Source organism: Camelus bactrianus, chromosome 1 (assembly GCF_048773025.1).
Source record: "Camelus bactrianus isolate YW-2024 breed Bactrian camel chromosome 1, ASM4877302v1, whole genome shotgun sequence".
Taxonomy (NCBI): domain Eukaryota; kingdom Metazoa; phylum Chordata; class Mammalia; order Artiodactyla; family Camelidae; genus Camelus; species Camelus bactrianus.
The window spans coordinates 42265935-42284211 of NC_133539.1; the positions used below are offsets into that span (position 1 = coordinate 42265935).

The window sequence follows — 18277 nt, forward strand, 5'->3', positions numbered from 1 at the left end:
AATTTTGGGGACGTATATACTTACAAGTGGGATTGCTACATCGTATGGTAGTTCTGTTTTTAATTTTTTGAGGAACTGCTTGTCTTCTGTAATGGCTGCACCATTTCACATTCCCACCAACAGGTCCCAGACGTTCCAGTTTCTCCACATCCTCTCCAACAGTAGTTATTTTGTTTTGTTTGTTTGGTTTTTAAATAGCAGTCATTCTAGTGGGTGTTCTAGGTGTGGTTTTGAATCAAGATAAACTCTAAAAGTTCAGTTAGATACTTTGCTCTATGGGCCTCTCTGACTTAAGGGTTACATATAATCCAAGGTTGACAATTATTGTCCTCTACTATTTTAATAAAAAAACAAGGTTCATAGAAAAAGCACAAATGAGTTAAAAAAAAAAAAAAAAGCTAAAATCTTTATCCAAGCTAGTAGTGCCTGTGTGAAACCATGCAATTTGACCGCAAAACCACAACCCATAACTACCCTCCTCCTGGAGGCATCTTCCCTTAGGTGTGGTCACAGTATCTAAGAGGAACTAAGCAGTTTCTAGGGTGTTAGCCTTAGAAATCTGACTTTATAAGTTATTAGCAATGATCAAACTCCCCAACTAAACCAAGAGTTTCTGGGGGACAGGGGGTTGTTCCAGTAAATTTTTGTATCTCCACAGTGCCTGGCATTGTGCAAGGCCTGTTGTAATTCATCGAAGAAATACATGTTGGATGCCCACTATGTACCACTGAGACATCCTGGGAGTCACTGATGATATAGCAGTGAATAACATAGACAAAAGTCTCTGCTCTCATGGACCTTAGAGTGGTGGGGATTGACTATAAACACATAGGTGTGTGGTAATAGGCATATATATTATAGTGGGTATGTATACTAATGCTACAGAAAAAAAAAACAAAGCAGAAAGGGAGACTAGTAAGTAGCAAGAGGGGGGTGGTTGCAATTTCAGACTGGGTTCAAGGAAGGCTCACTGAGATATGGCATATGGCCAAATACCTAAAGGAAGGAAGGATGTGAGATATGCTGATTGCTTTCTAGGGGAAGGGTGTTCTAGGTAGAGAGAATGAGGGCAGAAAGCCCGAGGTAGGAGTCAGTTTGATGTGTTAGAGAACAGCAAGAGGACCAGCGTGTCTAGGGCAGAGTGGGTGGGAGGGAGGAGAAGTGGTCAAATGCGCAACAGGGGCCCAGATTGCACAGGGCCTTGTAGCCATTGAAAGTTCTTTGGTTTGGGCAGCCTTTGGGGAAGGGGCAGTATGTTCTGAGCAGAAGACTGACAAGATCTACTATACATTTTCATGGATTCTGGCTACTGAGTTGAGAGTTGGCTTGGGGCCAAGAGTGGAAGTAAACCCTCAAAAGATATTTATTGGTTGAAGGGTGTGGAGTTCATGGTGTTTGGACGTGGGTGTTATATGCAGCGTGGGCAGGGTTGGTAGCCTTCACAAAATGGACCACACAAATTCCAAGGATGCCCTAGCCCTGGGCAAACTGCTCATGGATGACCCAGGTAAGAAGGGCATGCCCCAGAGAGTGCAGTCTGACACCTGTGGCCATGGGCCTGGTACCTGCAGGCAGCGTCTGCTGTCTGCTTTGGGGTTAAGGCAGTCAGACTATTGGACACTCTGTGATCTGAGCAACATGCTGAGGTTAGCAAAAGGGACAGTTTCCCAGAGGAGCTCTTTCTTTCTGATTGAATAGGTCAGACTCACCTTTGAGAAAATTTTGCAGGGCCTTGGTCTAAGGGAATTTGAGCAAAATGTCACTGGGTTTTCGGCTGTGGCCATGAGTGGTGGCTACAGCTGGGTGGTTTCCGCCAGAGAAATTCTTCCTTCATTAGTATTAATGAAACTGTGATGAAAGGAAATCACAAGGTGAGACCACAGCTGTTTCACCGAAAGTACTACTCACTTGAGTTGTAAAGCTGTTCACGACCTTTGGCTGATGCCTCAAGGAAATAAACCCCAAAGAAATACCAGAAAAGTAATTTGTATAGACATGCTTTGAATTTAAAAGGGTATAGAATAGAGCAATTCAAGTGTTCAAGAAGAAAGTCATAGCTAAACAACCAAAAAAGTTACTATATGAAGATGGAAGGCTACAAAACCACCAGAAATAAAAGCGCTGGGTGTTCTTTTGGACCCTGAAAAGTAAATATGAGATTGTTTAGGTGAAGAATGCACAAGGCAAAATAGAATATTTGTACAGGGGTACTTATATCAAATAAGTGTATTCCCAACCAATGGATTTGGAGAAATGGAAATAGAGTTTATAAATGAATTTAGAGAAATGAAAATTCAGTTAAAACTCACTAGATTGTTTTGTGTAAAGTGATTAGACCAGAGACATAAACATAAGATGACGGGTAGGCATTGAAGGTGTAGATGAAAGCTGATGGCTGTTCGTCCTCATACACTACTTAGACTTTTAATACTATTCAGTACCTATGCCTCATCTTGCCTAATACGGCCCATTCACTACGTGCTCAGAAGACTGAGGAAGAAGCAGCTAAATGTGAGAGTCCATGGTTGATAGCCTGGAAAGCCCACCAGAGCAAGGGGGAACTCCTGGGTTGCCTGTGTACTTGGTCACTGATGAGTCACTGATGGTCCAAAGGCCATCCAGAGCTTGGCCAGCTCAAACAACAGCTCTGATGCTTGGTTTTGGGATGAAAGATTAGAAAGCTGCCTCTGTGTGGCAGCCTTATAAACAAGCCAAGATATATACATTGTGGTAGTTAAAAGTAGTACCAAATTTTATCAGCTAAGTTCTCTGTTTTGCAAGGATAGTGATAAGGATATATATTTTTCCCTCTTCTAAGGGGCTCAATAAACTTGTAAAGAAAGTTTTTCTTGTAATATTTAGAATATGACCATCATGGATGCTAGGATTTGTAGTTAATTTTACTTTCTTCTTTAAACACCCCTGTGCTGTTTGAATTTTTAAAACCAGTGAATATATTATTTTCATAACGAAAGGTAAATTTGTTCTATTTGGAAGAAAAAAAAATACCCAGTCAATGTTTTTATTCTCCAAGATTGGCTCTTGTAAAGCTTAATAGATCAGACTACATAACATTAAAAGTCTCTATGTGACAATCCTCCTCAACCTTCACATAAACAATGTTTAAAACTATCAGTTAATATCTCTGATACACAAAGATGTTTTATAAATCACTAAGAAATGATGAGAAAAGGTCCAGAGATAGAAATAGACAATTTACTGTAGATGTGGCCATAAACTTGACAAAAGGGCTAGCCTTATTTGTGGCTAAATAAATGCAAATTAGAAGAATTAAATTAGCTGTTGGTTTTCATTTATTAGCGTGGGAAAGGTTAATTGCTGATAGTCATTATTGGCGGCAGTCAGAGACCACAGGCATTAGACAGTCTACTGAGAATTTAAATTGGTACCACTATCTATTAAAGTTTTAAATGAGACTATTCTTTGACCCACTCATTATACTTCTCAGAACTTTCCTAAGAAGGCAACTGTAAAGTTTTACACAGGTTTTATGACTAGATTGCTTGTTGTAGAATTGCTATGCTATATGTGTAGCCATTAAAAATCGTACTGAGAATTACAAAGTTCAAAGCCAAGTGACCCGGATTTGAGGGACAATAGAGAGTGGAGGGCGTGGGAGACCTTGAGCAAACGCTCTAAGCCCAAGAGGTGTCACTGCTTCATCTCTGAGTGTCACCTTCCAGACTACGCTCAGTGTTGCCAGGTCTTCCAATTTTTCAAGATAAGGCCAAAATTCGGATTTTTGCATAACATTTTCTTTATTTAAAAATGGTGGCCACTTTGTCAAAACTTTTCAAACACCACAGACCAACATGGTATGGCCAAAGTCTAGACTTTTTCAACCTGTAATGTATATCTACCTACTTATATATTTTTACTTCCAAAATTTGTGTCAAGTAGGTACAGAAGGGTGAAAATAACATATATGTCATGTTTAAAAATAATTTACAAATGCTCAATCATGTTATTACCACCCCCCTTTTGAAGTAGAGCATTAACAAAATTAATGTGTATTCCATGGCCATCACATTGAACTCATTTCCCTTCAGCTCCCTTCTGGGCAGTCCCTTGGCAACCATGGTGGAAATGGTGACTGTCCTTGGCACATAGGAGGTACTTCAAAAATGACTGCTGAGGGGATAGAGGGATGAGGTATGCCTGTTGCCTGGACCTTCCACAGAAGTTCTGTCTGCCTCCATGCCCAAATTGGTACATTAAACTATGTTCATAGAGATGTAAGAAAATGATAATACCCATTATAGCCCTGAGTATTATTGAATAATACTCAATGCAATTGAACTTGTACTCAGTACCAATCTCTTTAAATGCTCATGGCAACCTTTTAAGGGAGGTACAATTATTACTCCCATTTGACAGATAAGGAAATAGAGGCACAGAGAGGTCAAGCAATTTGCACTAGGTCGCAAAGCTAGTTAGTTGCAGAGATGGGATGCAAACTTAGTCCCATTTGACTCCCCAGCCTGCACTTGTGGCTACTATGAGATGCAGTCTTATTTCAGATCATTGGAGTCCCTTAGGCATTAAAGGCTCTTGTAGGAACGGGCAGGGGTTGAACTTCCACCCCCGCTGGAGTAGTTTCCCTGGCTTCCCCAGTCAGGGACTCTCCTCTGAACCTCCTGCCTGGATCACTCTCTCCTAATATCTTCATGATCCTTTTCATGGACACATGTCTTATCTCTCTCCTGTATTTTCAGCATCTTGAAACAGAGGCCAAGGCTTTAATTCTGGGAGGACCAATCATGCCCAGCAAGATGCCTCCACTAGTAATCCTGATACTGATGATTTCCTCCCTCACTTTTGGTTTTTTAAGCCCCAGACCCTATACTATCCTTGGTACTAATTTATTGCCATGTAACAAACCAATCCCCAAATCATAGCCATTTTATTAGCTCATGATTCTGTTGTCAGCAATTTGGGCTAGGATCCTCTGCTGGTATCCCCTGGAGTTACTTTTGCAGCTGCAGAAATTTTGGTATCTCAACCAGAGCTGGATGATCTAACATGGCCTTGCTCAGAGTTGGAGCAGGCTGTTAGCTGGTGGGGATCCAGGGACTCAGAAGGAATAGCTCTTCTCTCCTGGCTTCTCATCCTCAAGTAGGTTAGTCTGGACTTGTTCAACTGACAGTCTCAGGGCTGTGTTCCAAGGGAGGAAAAGCAGAGGCATTTGCTTTTTCTATGTTCTGTTGGATGCAGCAAGTCAAAAGCTATCCCATATTTAATGGATAGGAAAGTTGATTCTACATCTTTTTTTTTAACTTTTTGATCCCCTTTACCCAGTTCTCCCTTGTCCCTGCCTTTGGCAACTATCAGTCTGTTCTCTATATCTGTATCTGTGAAATTTTTTTTAATGTCACACGTAGAGAGATCATACAGTGTTTGTGTTCCTCTGACTTATTTCACCTAGCATAATGCCTTTGAGGTCCATCCATATTGTCATAAATGGCAAGATTCCATTCTTTTTTATGGTTGAATAATATTCCATTATGTGTAGAATTTCTTTATCCATTCATCCATCAGTGGACACTTAGGTTGCTTCCATGTCTTGACTATTGTAAACAGTGCTGCAATAAACATAGGGGTGCATAAACAGTCCCCCTTTATCCATGATTTCACTTTCTGCAGTTTCAGTGACATGTGGTCAACTATAGTCTGGAAACATTAAATGGAAAATTCCATAAATAAGCAAGTCATAAATTTTAAATTGCATGCTGTTCTGAGTAGTGTGATGAAATCTTGCACAGTACTGCTCCATCCCACTGAAATGAGTCATCCCTTTGTCAGCATGTCTCACTTGTTAGACACTTGGTAACCTTCTCTTAACATAAATGATCTGCAAATGTTTCCTTCCATTGGGTAGGCTGCTTTTTAATTTTACTGATGGGTTCCTTGCTATGCAGAAGCTTTTTAATTCGATCTAGTCCCACTTGTTTATTTTTGCTTTTTTTTTTTTTTTTTTGGCTTTTGCTTTTGATGTCAGATTGAAAAAATCATTGCCAAGACCAATGTCAAGGAGCTAATCACCTATGTTTTCTAGGAGTTTTATGATTTCAGGTCTTATATTGTGAATTAATTTTTGGGTGTAGTGTAAGATAATGGTCGAGTTTCATTCTTTTGCATGTGGTTGTTCAGTTTTCCCAAAACCATTTCTGAAGGGATTGCCCTTGCCCCATTGTATATTCTTGGCTCCATTGTCGTAGAGTAATTGACCACATATGCGTGGGTTTATTTTCTGGGCTCTCTATTCTGTTCCTATGTGTCTGTTTTTATGACAATACTATACTATTATAATTACTGTGGTTTTGTAATAGCATTTGAAATCAGGGAGTATGATGGCTTCAGATTTGTTCTTCTTTCTCAAGATTGCTTTGGTTATTTGGGTTCTTTTGTGGTTCCACACAAATTTTAGGATTATTTGTTCCATTTCTGTGAAAAATGTCGTTGGAACTCTGATAGGGATTGCACTGAATCTGTAGATTGCTTTGGATAGTATGGAAAAATTAACAATATTAATTCTTCTGATCCATAAGCACAGACTGTGTTTCCATTTATTTATGTCTTCTTTGATTTCTTTTATCAATGTCTGGTAGTTTTCAATATGCATTGTCATAGTCTATAGTGTTACAGTCCTACAAAACACACACACGTGTGTGTATTTATCAGTCTTCTGTTATATCTAAATATGAATACTTTTTTTGATGATTTCTAGACTTTGAAAGGAGAGATTAGATATCTTGCTAAGAGGTGGTTTTTATGGGGGAAACCTAATAGAGAAAGTCAGCTATATTGGGTAAATTAAGTCAACTAGGGCAGGCCAAGAGGAAAAGAAAGAGGGAACTGATGTAATCCTTTGAATTCACCTGGATTCTGATTTAGAATCTTAGGTTATTCTTGAACCCAATCTGTCCTTCCTATGTTTATCAACTTTGAATCTTGAATAATAATTCTTTCTTGGTCTAGCTCCAGTAGCAATTACACAAAAATCCACCTGCCCTAGGCAAATTTATATCTCTATTGAAAAATTACTAATAGTCAAGTGAAATGTTTATTTTTTTTGCCAATGGTGCAGAATAACAGTAACTAAGAAGCACAGCACTGAAGTTAGTAATAAAGTACATTACTGACTCAAAATTGAGGGTACTGCAATTGAATTCTTTTTTTTTTATTAGCTTATGGTCAGTTTACAATGTTGTGTCAGTTTCTGGTGTATAGCATAATAATGTTTCAGTCATACTTATACATACACATGTTTGCAATTGAATTCTAAAATGTAATAGTTGAATTTCTAGAGAACAAATAGCTACTGTTATAGATGCTTAAATGGCTGTTATTTTCGAGGCAAACCATTCTTTTTTTTAAAAAAAATTTTTATTGAAGTGTAGTTGATTTACAATGTTAGTTTCAGGTGTACAATAAAGTGATTCAGTTATACATATACATACATGTATATTTTTTCTTTTCAGATGTTATTTGTTTTTATATGTTATTATAAGAAATTGAATATAGTTCTGCACATCATTCTTAAAATTTGTTCTTTCTTTAGCATTCAGATGAGTAAAACCCAGTTTATCAATTTCCCTCACTGGATTGGTAATGGGGTATATCATCTGGGTTTTATATCCTTATTATCCTTGCAGACAACAAATGACTCTTTCATGGGTCATCAAAATTATTTCGGTTGAAGGCAGTTTCAATAACAAGAAGATTAGAATGTTTCTTTCTTAGATACCTTTTAGCATGAAGTGTTAACATTTTTTTGGGTAAAGGTGAAACTAAAGGCAGTGGCTATAAAATCTTGATTGGTGTTACCAGTTGAATTGTGTCCCCCCCAAATTCATACGTTGGAATCCTAATCCCTAGTACCTCAAAATGTGACCCTATTAGAAATAAGGTCACTGCAGATATAATTAGTTAAAATGTGGTCATACTGAAATCGAGTGGTCTAAAATGGCTGGTGTCCTTAGAAAATGAATGCCATGTGAAGAGACAGAGATGATGTGGAGCCACAGGGAGAAGGCCACCCACAAGTCCGGGAACATCTGAGACCAGCAGAAGCTAGAGAGAAGCAGGGCACAGATTCTCCCTCCCAGTCCTCAGGAGGAACCAGCCCTGATGACACCTTGATCTTGGATTTCTAGCCTTCAGAACTGTGAGTCAATATTTTTTGTTGTTTAATTCACAGTTAAAAAAAGACACAATAGTCTTTAACTGTTGTATACCTGAGACATGGTCTTAAATTATGAAGAAATAAAATTTAACAGTACTATAGCTGGAAACTAAACATTATAGTGGAAAATAAAAATGAGGCTATACTTCAATAACAAAAAACTAAACACCTCAGTTGGAAAATGAGCACAGGACTTGAATAGACATTTCTCCAAAGAAGATATACAAATGTCCAACAAGCACAGGAGAAGATGCTCAACATCACCAGTGCAAATCAAAACCACATTGAGACACCACACATTAGGATGGCTACTATCAAAAAGCCAGAAAATAACAAGTGTTGGTGAGAGTATGGAGAAATTGGAACCCTAATGCACTGTTAATGAGAATGGAAAATGGTTTAGCCCTTGTGGAAAACAATATGGCAATTCTTCAAAAGACTAGAAGTAAATCTACCTTATGATCTGGAGATTCCACTTGTAGGTGTATACCCCAAAGAACTGAAAGCAGAGGCTCAAGAAGAGCTTTTTGTACACCCATGTTCATAACAGTGTTATTAACAATAGCTAAAAGGTGGAAACAGCTCGAATGTCCATCTAGAAATGAATATATAAACAAAATGCTATATATATACAAATGCTATATATGTATATATATATACACACACACACACACATATATATATATATATATATATATATATATATATATATATATATATATGATAGTATGATGTTTTCAGGTACTGGGAGGAGGAGGGAGTGGGGAGTTATTGTTTAATAGGCAGAGAATTTCGTTTTGTCAGATGGAAGGAGTTCTGTGGATGGGCAGTGGTAATGGTGGGAAAACTGAAATACTTAATGGTCACTGACTGCACGCTTAGAAGTGGTTATGATGATACATGTTGTGTATATTTTACCACAATTAAATTTCAAAAATGAAACTACCTTTGATGTACTTGGAGAATGATTTAATGAGGACAAACACAGGATGGAGAGAAACCAGTTGGAAAGTCTTTCTGCAAATCAGGGAAGAGATGATGGTGACTTTAATTCAGGTAGTCTAATTGGGGTTGAAGTCAAAGGGAAGGATGGAAAAATAATTAGAAGTTAGGAACAAAAGGATTCGGTGGTCAACTAGATGTGAGTGGGAAGAGAGAGACAAGCCACTTTGGATGCTTGGTTTCAGTGTTGACAACAGGGTGAATGTTGGAGCCATTCCTCAAGTTAAGAACCAGGAACAGGGGGAACATGATGAATGTAGTGTTGATGAAGACAAGTGTGAGATGTCTGTGAGACACAAAGTAACCAACATCCCACCTTTAAAATTTCTTCTTATTTATTTATATTTTGGGGAGGAAGTAATTAATTTATTTATCTTAATGGAGGAACTAGAGCTTGAACCCAGGGTCTTGTATATGCTAAGCATGTGCTCCACTGCTGAGCTATACCCTATCCCTCCTGCCTTTTTCTTTTATTGAATTGTAGTTGATTTTTGATGTTGTGTTAGTTTCAGGTGTACAGCATAGTGATTCAGTCATACATATATTCTTTATCATTATAGATTATTACAAGATATTGAATATAGTTCCCTGTGCTATACTGTAGGACCTTGTTGTTTATCTATTTTGTATATAATAGGTAGTATCTGCATATCCCATACTCCTAATTTATCCCTCCCCCTCCCCCTTTCCTCCTGGTAACTATAAGTTTGTTTTCTATGTCTGTGAGCCTGTTTCTATTTTGTAAATAAGTTCATTTGTGCCATTTTTTAAAAAAAGATTCCACATGTAAGTGATATCATGTGATATTTGTCTTTGTCTGACTTACTTCATTTGGTATGATAAACTCTGGGTCCATCTATGTGGTTGCTGCAAATGGCATTATTTTATTCTTTTTTTATGACTGAGTAGTATTCCATTGTATATCAACATCCCCTTTTTTTGACTGCTTTATATTCTCTTTGCTTCTAACATTAACACACACACTTGGGTTTCTTTCTAGGTACACTTTACATAAAGAAACAGTTTTATTCACTTCTGGAGTGTAATTATGTCCCTGCAAGGCATAGAGGTAGATCCTGGAATTACTTAAATATGTGCTTGTTTCAAACAGGATCTATTTCCTTAAGGTCAAAAAACGCTTAATGCAATGGAACGGGTTGTGTTTCCAATGGACACTAGAATCCCAGAGGCAGAACACTGACAAGAAACTTGCATAGGCACAAGGCCAAGTTCATTTCTTTCTCATTCACTGTAATGCATCCCTTCTGGAATTTCACTGATGGTGTAGATAAGAAGATTCACAGCTGTCAGTGGGACCTGCCAACTGTTCTCTTTTGCTCTGTTTTCCTTCCTGCACATAAAATGCTTTTGTAACATAATGGGCCTCCAAATTTGACTTGTTTATATTTTGTGATGACTTGTGATGCTAACAGAGCATATTCAGGACGTGATGCTTAATGTAGAATGGTAGCAAATCAATCATGTTTTGATGCCACCCATTTGGTAGCAGGCATTACTGAAGATGGTTTTCCTACACAAGTGCGAGTACAATGGTGAAAGGAAAGGCCCTGCATTCAAGGGAACTGGGTGCAATCTCAGGCAAGCTCTGTGGTCTTGGGCAGGTAATTTACTCTGAACCTTAGTTCCTTCACCTTTAACTAGATGGGGATAAAAGTATCTGATTTGTAGAGTTACTGTAAAGTTAAATGAACGAGCTGCAAATATACTAATGGCACCTAACATATAGCAGACATTTAACAAATACCATTTTCTCCCCCCCGATAAACTATTCTGTGATTCAATACCACATTTCCTCAAGCCACCCCAGCCTGAAGGAAAAAGGGGCCAACAGCATAAATGTCCCCACCATCTTAGGTGGGGCCTTACAAATTCCCTTTAAATAAATCTTCCTAAATTTGTAGGGTTTCCAGGACTATCTCACACATGCTAATGAGCAGAATTCGCGGCAGCTCACACCAGGTTGCCACGTTTTCCTCCGCTTTGGCCATAAGTGACCATTTACTCCTGCGACTGCTGTTTCTGGTGAAGCAAATGCAAAAGGTTCCAAGAACCTTCAGGTGACTTTGGGAGAATGTTGGGAAATCATCTCCTGTCAGTGCCAGCTTCTAGCTCCTGTCACGGCCGGTGCCAGGCCGTCCACAGGGCCCACGTTACCACAATTGCTTCCTCGAGGCGCCAGAACCACTTCATTTCCTTCCCTTATGTCGTGAGAATCTCTCCTCTGTCCTCATATTAAACTTCATTCCTTCTGTTTGTATGTTTAGCCCGTCTCCTGGGGGACTCCATCATGGTCCATGGGGCCTGGGCCAGAGGAAAATTTGACTAAACTGGAATCATTCTGAAAAAAGCTGCCCTCCCTTCTAACACTGAAGCTTTATTATCAGGCCAAGCTTTTACGTTAAGGGCTGCTCTTCCCAAGGGAGAGTTATTTTCCCAGAGTTATGTATTTCATTGAAGTATAGTCACTTACAATGGGTCAGTTTCTGGTGTATGGCATGATGTCCCAGGGACACATATATTCATTTTCATAAAAGGTTATTACAAGATATTGAATATAGTTTCCTGTGCTATACGGAAGAAATTTGTTTTTTTAAATCTATTCTTATATATAGTAGTTCATATTTGCAAATCATTGGGAGTTATTTCAATTTCTCATGTTAAGTCAACCTCTTTCGTCTCACACCCTTTAGGGCCACCTCAACTGTGTCTCCCAGATGCTCTAAGGTGAATGCTTCTAATGTTCTAGCTGAGAATCCTACTATAGTTTCACATGCAGCTAGGAGGATTTTTAGAAGACTTTGCCTTTGGGGACCAGGAGGGGAAAGAAAGAGCATTATGAAATGATAGTGTTAAGTTAGGATGTGCCAGGATGGGGGCCTGAATTTGGGCAGTGGTCATGGAAGGAAAGGGGCAGATGCAAGAGGCTTGGTGAAAGATCAAGCAGATATAACTAGTGACTGGACTGGAGAAAGAGGCCCTGATGGTTATCATGGAAGATTCTGAGCTTTCTAGAATATTCTGCAAAATTTGATTTAATTTCTGCACGTTAAAAATTGGAATTCTAAATCCTTACTGCAAGTTTTCAGGATCCTGTATCCCCCAACTCCCCCACACTGCCTTGACTCCCTTAAATTCCACAGTGTTTATACTGGAGGCCCACCTTCCTTTGCTGTTCTCTAAGCAGCAGGCTTGTAGGTGAGTTGCTGTAACTTGTCTGCTCACCCCACCTGTGATAGTGACACGGACGTGCTAGCCTTCAGGAAGCCAGGAATTGGACTCCCAGGGCACTCTGGGAGATGGGAAGAAGACTGGTGGGTTTCCTCTGGGACTAAAGAATAGATATTGTTCTCAGCACCTGGATTTGCTTTGAAGGAGCATTCTTCACTTGCCGATGGTCAGGAACCATTTAGGGGGTGTTGGGAACCAAAATGTTGTTTGGATTTCCCCCATTCTCTTCATAGGCTATACTTCGGCTCCAGCCTATTAAAAATATTTTGAGAGGAGTATTTGGCACATTTCTGAAATATTACTCTGAGCTTTTAAGAGTAACAAGAGAACAAGAGCAGGGACAGTGTTGGTCAGTTCTCTGAGTGGGGCTTCAGCAGCCCCGCGGATGGCCCCTTCCGCCTTCTCATTTGTTTCCCCATGCCGGCCCCCAGCTCCAGTTCGCAGGGCTTCACAGGGGCTTCCACCAGGACTGCCCTGCAAAATCCCAGTGGATTAACCTTTCCTTGTCCAGGTCGCAGATCAGACTGTCGTGTTGCTAGAGGTGTGAAGTTAAGGGGTGGTTCAATAAGCAATATGTAAGAGTGATAATAATAGACACGGTTTATTGCATGCCTGACATTGTGCTTTTCACACCTGATCCCATCTAATCCTTACACTCGTTTTAGGAGACAGGTGTCACCGGCCCTCTTTACAAGTGAGGAGAGACTGAAATCCAAGAGTGTAAGTAAGTTGGCAAAGTTATGCAATTTGAAAGACCCAGAGATAGATTAAGACTGCAGATCTCTCTTGTAATACACACTCAGATCAACAATGCTTTTAATCTCTTAATTCCCAGGAATGATTTCTGGAATCAAGGCAAGCTCTCAGGCTCTGTCTCTGATAAGGGCTTTATTCCAGTGGGGCTCTCTTCTTTTAAACTTTTTAATGAAATAAGCTCTTTGTAAAGCTCTCTTTAGCAGGGAAAAACTGCATGTCCTAGTTCACAATGTGTTTTTGAAGTCTCATAATCTGTATTTTTCAGAATATGAGGACAGGTGAGCTGTTTTCTCTTTAAAAATGTTTTTAACTTTTTTTTTTTTTTTAAACCAGCTCTTTACTGCCTCCCAATAAATGTTATTTAATTGTATTTTGTTAAAAAGAATGAAACGTAAATGTGGTCTGTAAAAATATTTGTCATCTTTGGCATTTCGGTTTCCTGATTCTTAGCAACTCTGAGTGGTTGTCAGACCCCTCCACATTTGCACCAGCGCAAAGCCTCTCGTACTGGGCTGGGCCTCAAGCAACCGGAGAAGCAACTGAAGTTGGAAAATGAGCTCTAGTGCTCCCAGCTTCTTCGTCTCAAGTCTTTTCCCTGCCACTTTATGCATTTTTTTAAAAGATAAATTAAAATGCAAACAAGACAAACTTTCCCTTTCCCCTAAACCAAGAGAGAACCTTCGGATACAATTTTATGTGATTTAAGGTCAATGTGACTTTTAACCTCATCATATTAGCATTTTCAGTTATATCTTTAATCATAGGACAGAGGGTTTTTTTTTTTTTAGGTTAAGAGGTTCAGAAGCTTTGGGGGATGGGATGGAGGACACAGAACGAAGACATTTGGATGGATGAGCACGGTATCCCTTCTCTTCTCCCCAAAGCTGAAAGGGTTCCTGAGAAAAGACTTGAAGGTAGCCATTTCTTTGCTTATTTTTTTCCCTTTGGTGGATTTTGGCAGGTCAGCCCTGTCAGATGATCCTAAGGCCCATTTTTTCCACTCAGTGTGACAAGGAAAGAATGAGATTTAATGGAAACAGAGCTGACCTCTGCTCCCGGCTTGTTGATCTGGGCAAGCTCCTTACCACCTAGTGCCCTTGAGGGATGCGGGGACGAGTTCCTGCCACCGTTCTGATGAGGATTTAGAGGATGAATCAAAGTTTACAAAATACATTCGTTGAACAGTCACATGGGAACATTTTATTGTATACAAAATATTATTAAAACCGAGTGCAGGTTATGTGGAGTAGCCTTGATTTGAAAAAGTCTCTTAAAATGGAATTATTTTTTCTCTCTGGTTATAAAAACACTTAAATGGAATGCACAACAAACTCTTCTCCCATCGCACCCTACCCCACTGCACAAAGGTAGCAGAGAGTAGTGCCAAAGTGGCAGTGATAAACATATGATGGCTTGTTTGGTGTGCACAGAAAACTTGCAGTACTATGTAGCCAGCCCTGAGGTTACCGCATCAGGAAGATCACGCTCATGTTCTTGCCTATCAAGTCCCCCTACCTCCTACTTTCTGGCTAGCCTATGAATTTTTTAAAATTGAAATATAGTCAATTTATAATATTAGATGAGTTTCAGATGTACAACATAGTGATTCAATATTTTTATAGATTATACTCTATTTAAAGTTACTACAAAACAATGGCTGTATTTTTCTGTGGTATACAATATGCCCTGTTGCTTATTTATTTGATACATAGTAGTTTGTATCTCTCAATCCCTTCCCCCTGTCTTGTCCCTTCCCCCTGCCCTCTGCCCACTGGTAACCACTGGTTTGTTCTCTATATCTGTGAATCTGTTTCTGTTTTGTTATATACATTCATTTGTTTTATTTTTAAGGTTAATTAAGTCTCATTTGCTTATTTTTGCTTTTGTTTCTTTTACCTTAGGAGATAGAGCCCCCAAAATATTGCTACAATTTATATCAAAGAGTGTTCTGGCTAGGTTTTCCGCTGGGAGTTTTATGTTTTCAGGTCTTTAATCCATCTTGAGTTAATTTTTGTATATGGTGTGTGTGAGTTTGTGTTAGCTCGCAGCATCTCATCTCTTTGGACCGTGCGAAAAAGCAATCCCACATCATTGCTGTTGAGCCTTTCTTCAGCCTTTCTTCACATTCATTGAGTTTATTGAGGCCTGAGGGCTCCCATCATACAGGGGACTATCACGAACAAATCTATTATGATCTCACCATTGTGGTCCATGGTCACAGCTCACTTCTCATCACTCATTTCCTTAATGTCCTCCTTTCCCCAACAAAATAAACTGGCTTACAGCCTGGTCATCCTATAGCAATATATTGTCAAGTCTATTTTATTTTTCACAGTTTCTAATCAATTTTTCAGTGTCTTAAACAGATCCCTCTTAAATGTGAATGGACATTCAAAGATCCCTAACTATTTACAATGAAATGAACTCAGAGACAGCAAAGACAATGTTGGAAATAAAGAAAAGACAAAACAGATTCTCAGAGAGGTAAGAGAAGATAATAAATCCATGAACAAGGATAGGATACAGTAAAAATGACTATGAAGAGAATAAAAAAGAGCTCTAGAAAAAATTGATAGCAGAAATTAAAAATTAAAAAAAAATGTTTATAGAAAAGTTGAATGTGTCATAGACTGAATTGTGTCCCTTCACCACATTTATACGTTGAAGTCCTAACCCGTCAGTACCTCAGAATGTGACCGTATATGGAGATAGGGCTTTAAAGAAGTTATTCAGTTAAATGAGGCTCTTAGAATGCGTTCGAATCCAATCTGACAAGTGTTCATATGAGAAGAGATTAGAACACACAGAGAGACACAAGGGGCATGTGTACACAGAGGGACAACCATGTGAAGAGGCAGCAAGGGGGCTGCTACCTGAAGGCTGAGAAGATACGTCTCAGAAGAAACCACCCCCACTGGCAACTTGACCTTGTACTTCCAGCCTCCCGAACTGTGAGAAAATGAATTTCTGCTATTTAAACCATCCATTCTGTGGCATTTTGTTATGGCAGCCCTAGCAAACTAATATAGTAAATTTCCCAGAAAAATAGAATAACAACACCACCAAAATGAGCAAACCAAAACACAATGATGGAAAGCATGGAACAAAAGAAGAAATTAGACAAACAATCCAAGTGGTTCAAGATCTCATAAAGAGAAGACAGACAAATGGAAGGAAGAAAAACATAGAAGAAATAATGTAAGAAAATAAGATTAAAAATTTTGCCAAGTGCCTAGTATAATAATTGAAATAAACCACAGACCAAATTGTATTATTGTGAAATTTCAGAACCCTGAGAATAAAGAGCAGATCTTAGACTCTCCCAGAAAGTATAAGAAAGAAAAAGAAAGGTCAAAAGTTGATCACAAATACAATGAAACAGAAACCAGAATGATGTTGGAATTTTCCAGAAGAGAAGGTGTATGTGAATAATTGCAGAGGAGTAATTGTAATCTCATTTTATAACTGAATTTGTCTCTATGAGCTTATCTTAGGAAACCTTAAGGAACTTTTCTACTAATGTAAGAATGACTTGTCTTGTGTCTAACTCAAATTATTAAGCACCATTACACTTAGGAAGTTGTGGTGCGTTCTGCATCAGTGCTTTATAAAAGTTAAAGGAAAATAAGAAGATGGACTAAATGTGATTTGTGTCCGGGTTACCAGTGAATTATACCATTGTGCTGGTCAGATGATACTGGGTAATGTGATCTGTCCTAAGCCACTGAACTAAAGGGGACCTTTTCAGCAGACAGAGAATAGGAAAGCAAATTAACTTGAAGAGTAGTCATATGAGAAAAGGATCAAGGAACTAAGAATGTAAAGGCTGAAAAAGGAATGTGTTTTAGTAACGCCAAATTTTGATCTGCAAATAGTCGAAAAGCCCTTATATGAAAAACAGATTAAACCTATTCAGCATGGACCAGAGAACAATGACACTTCAGGGAGAGCCATTTTGGTTTAATAGGAGCTATATCAGTTTTCTTTTGTTGATGTAACAAATCATTACAAACTTAGTAGCTGAAAACATCACGCATTTATTACTTTATGGTTCTCAATGTCAGAAGTCTGAAATGGATCTTACTGAGCTAAAGTTAAGGTGTCAGCAAGGCTGCATTCCTTCTGAAGACTCTATTGGAGAATCTGTTTCTTTGCCATTTCTAGCTTCTTGAGGCCACCTTCATTCCTTGGCTCATGGCTCCTAACTCCATCTTCAGAGCCAGCAGTGTAGCATCTTCCAGTTTTTCTGACTTTGACCCTCCTGACTTCTCCTTAAAGGGACCCATGTGGTTACATTGGGCCTTCCCGGGTTAATCCAGGATAATCTCCCATCTCAAGATCCTTAAATTAATCAGATCTGCAAAGTCCCTTATTTTGCTGAGAATGTCCAATCAGTAGGAATGCTGAGGGGGGGATTTATGGACAGTTGCACTAGGTGACTCATAAAGTCCTAATAATCTTGAAATTTAAAAAAATTTACTCTTCTTTCATGATGTAGAAAATTAAATCTGAAAGTGCCTGACACTAAGGCAGCTGGGTGAAAAGAAAAAAAAATCATTATTATTATACTTTATGATACTTGCATGGGATTTGAACTTTTCACTCATATTTTAGAATTATACCTGCATGATCTAAAAGATAAGTAAGAAAAATAGTTTGATGTTCTACCATGTAGAATCAACAAGTGGCCTGGACTGATAGAATATAAGCAGTCTCTTTCATTGGTCAGCTATAATTATCATAAAGCTTGTAAAAAAATACATTTCCTTACAGCTTCAATGCAGTGCTCCTATTCTGTATTCTGGAGCTACACAGATTAAGTTCAGCCCCTTTTACATAAGACGGCCCTTCAGATACATAAAGAGGTCTGCCATAGCCCCCAGGTCTAATCTTTAGTCTAAAATCTGCTTCTTTGGATAGGCTGTCGTGCATGTGCATTTATTTTATACTAAATTCTGGACTTTGCATTTCTTTTCAATTTAATCACATTGGTTAAATTGGTTGAATTTAATCTCTTTGGTACACTGTTCTGGCCAAGGGTAACAATCTATTTTTAAAAAATTA

The 18277-nt window shown here is 38.7% G+C and overlaps 1 protein-coding gene across 1 annotated transcript in view; it reads left to right on the top strand.

Annotated features, from left to right (window-relative positions):
• Positions 1-8028: 8028 nt before the first annotated feature.
• The window catches only part of ZPLD1 (zona pellucida like domain containing 1), a 335223-nt gene continuing 324974 nt past the window's right edge, over positions 8029-18277 (top strand). The window contains exon 1 of the mRNA XM_074362581.1: positions 8029-8188. The gene's annotated coding sequence lies outside the window, so the exon portion shown is untranslated. The remainder of the gene's footprint in view (positions 8189-18277) is intronic.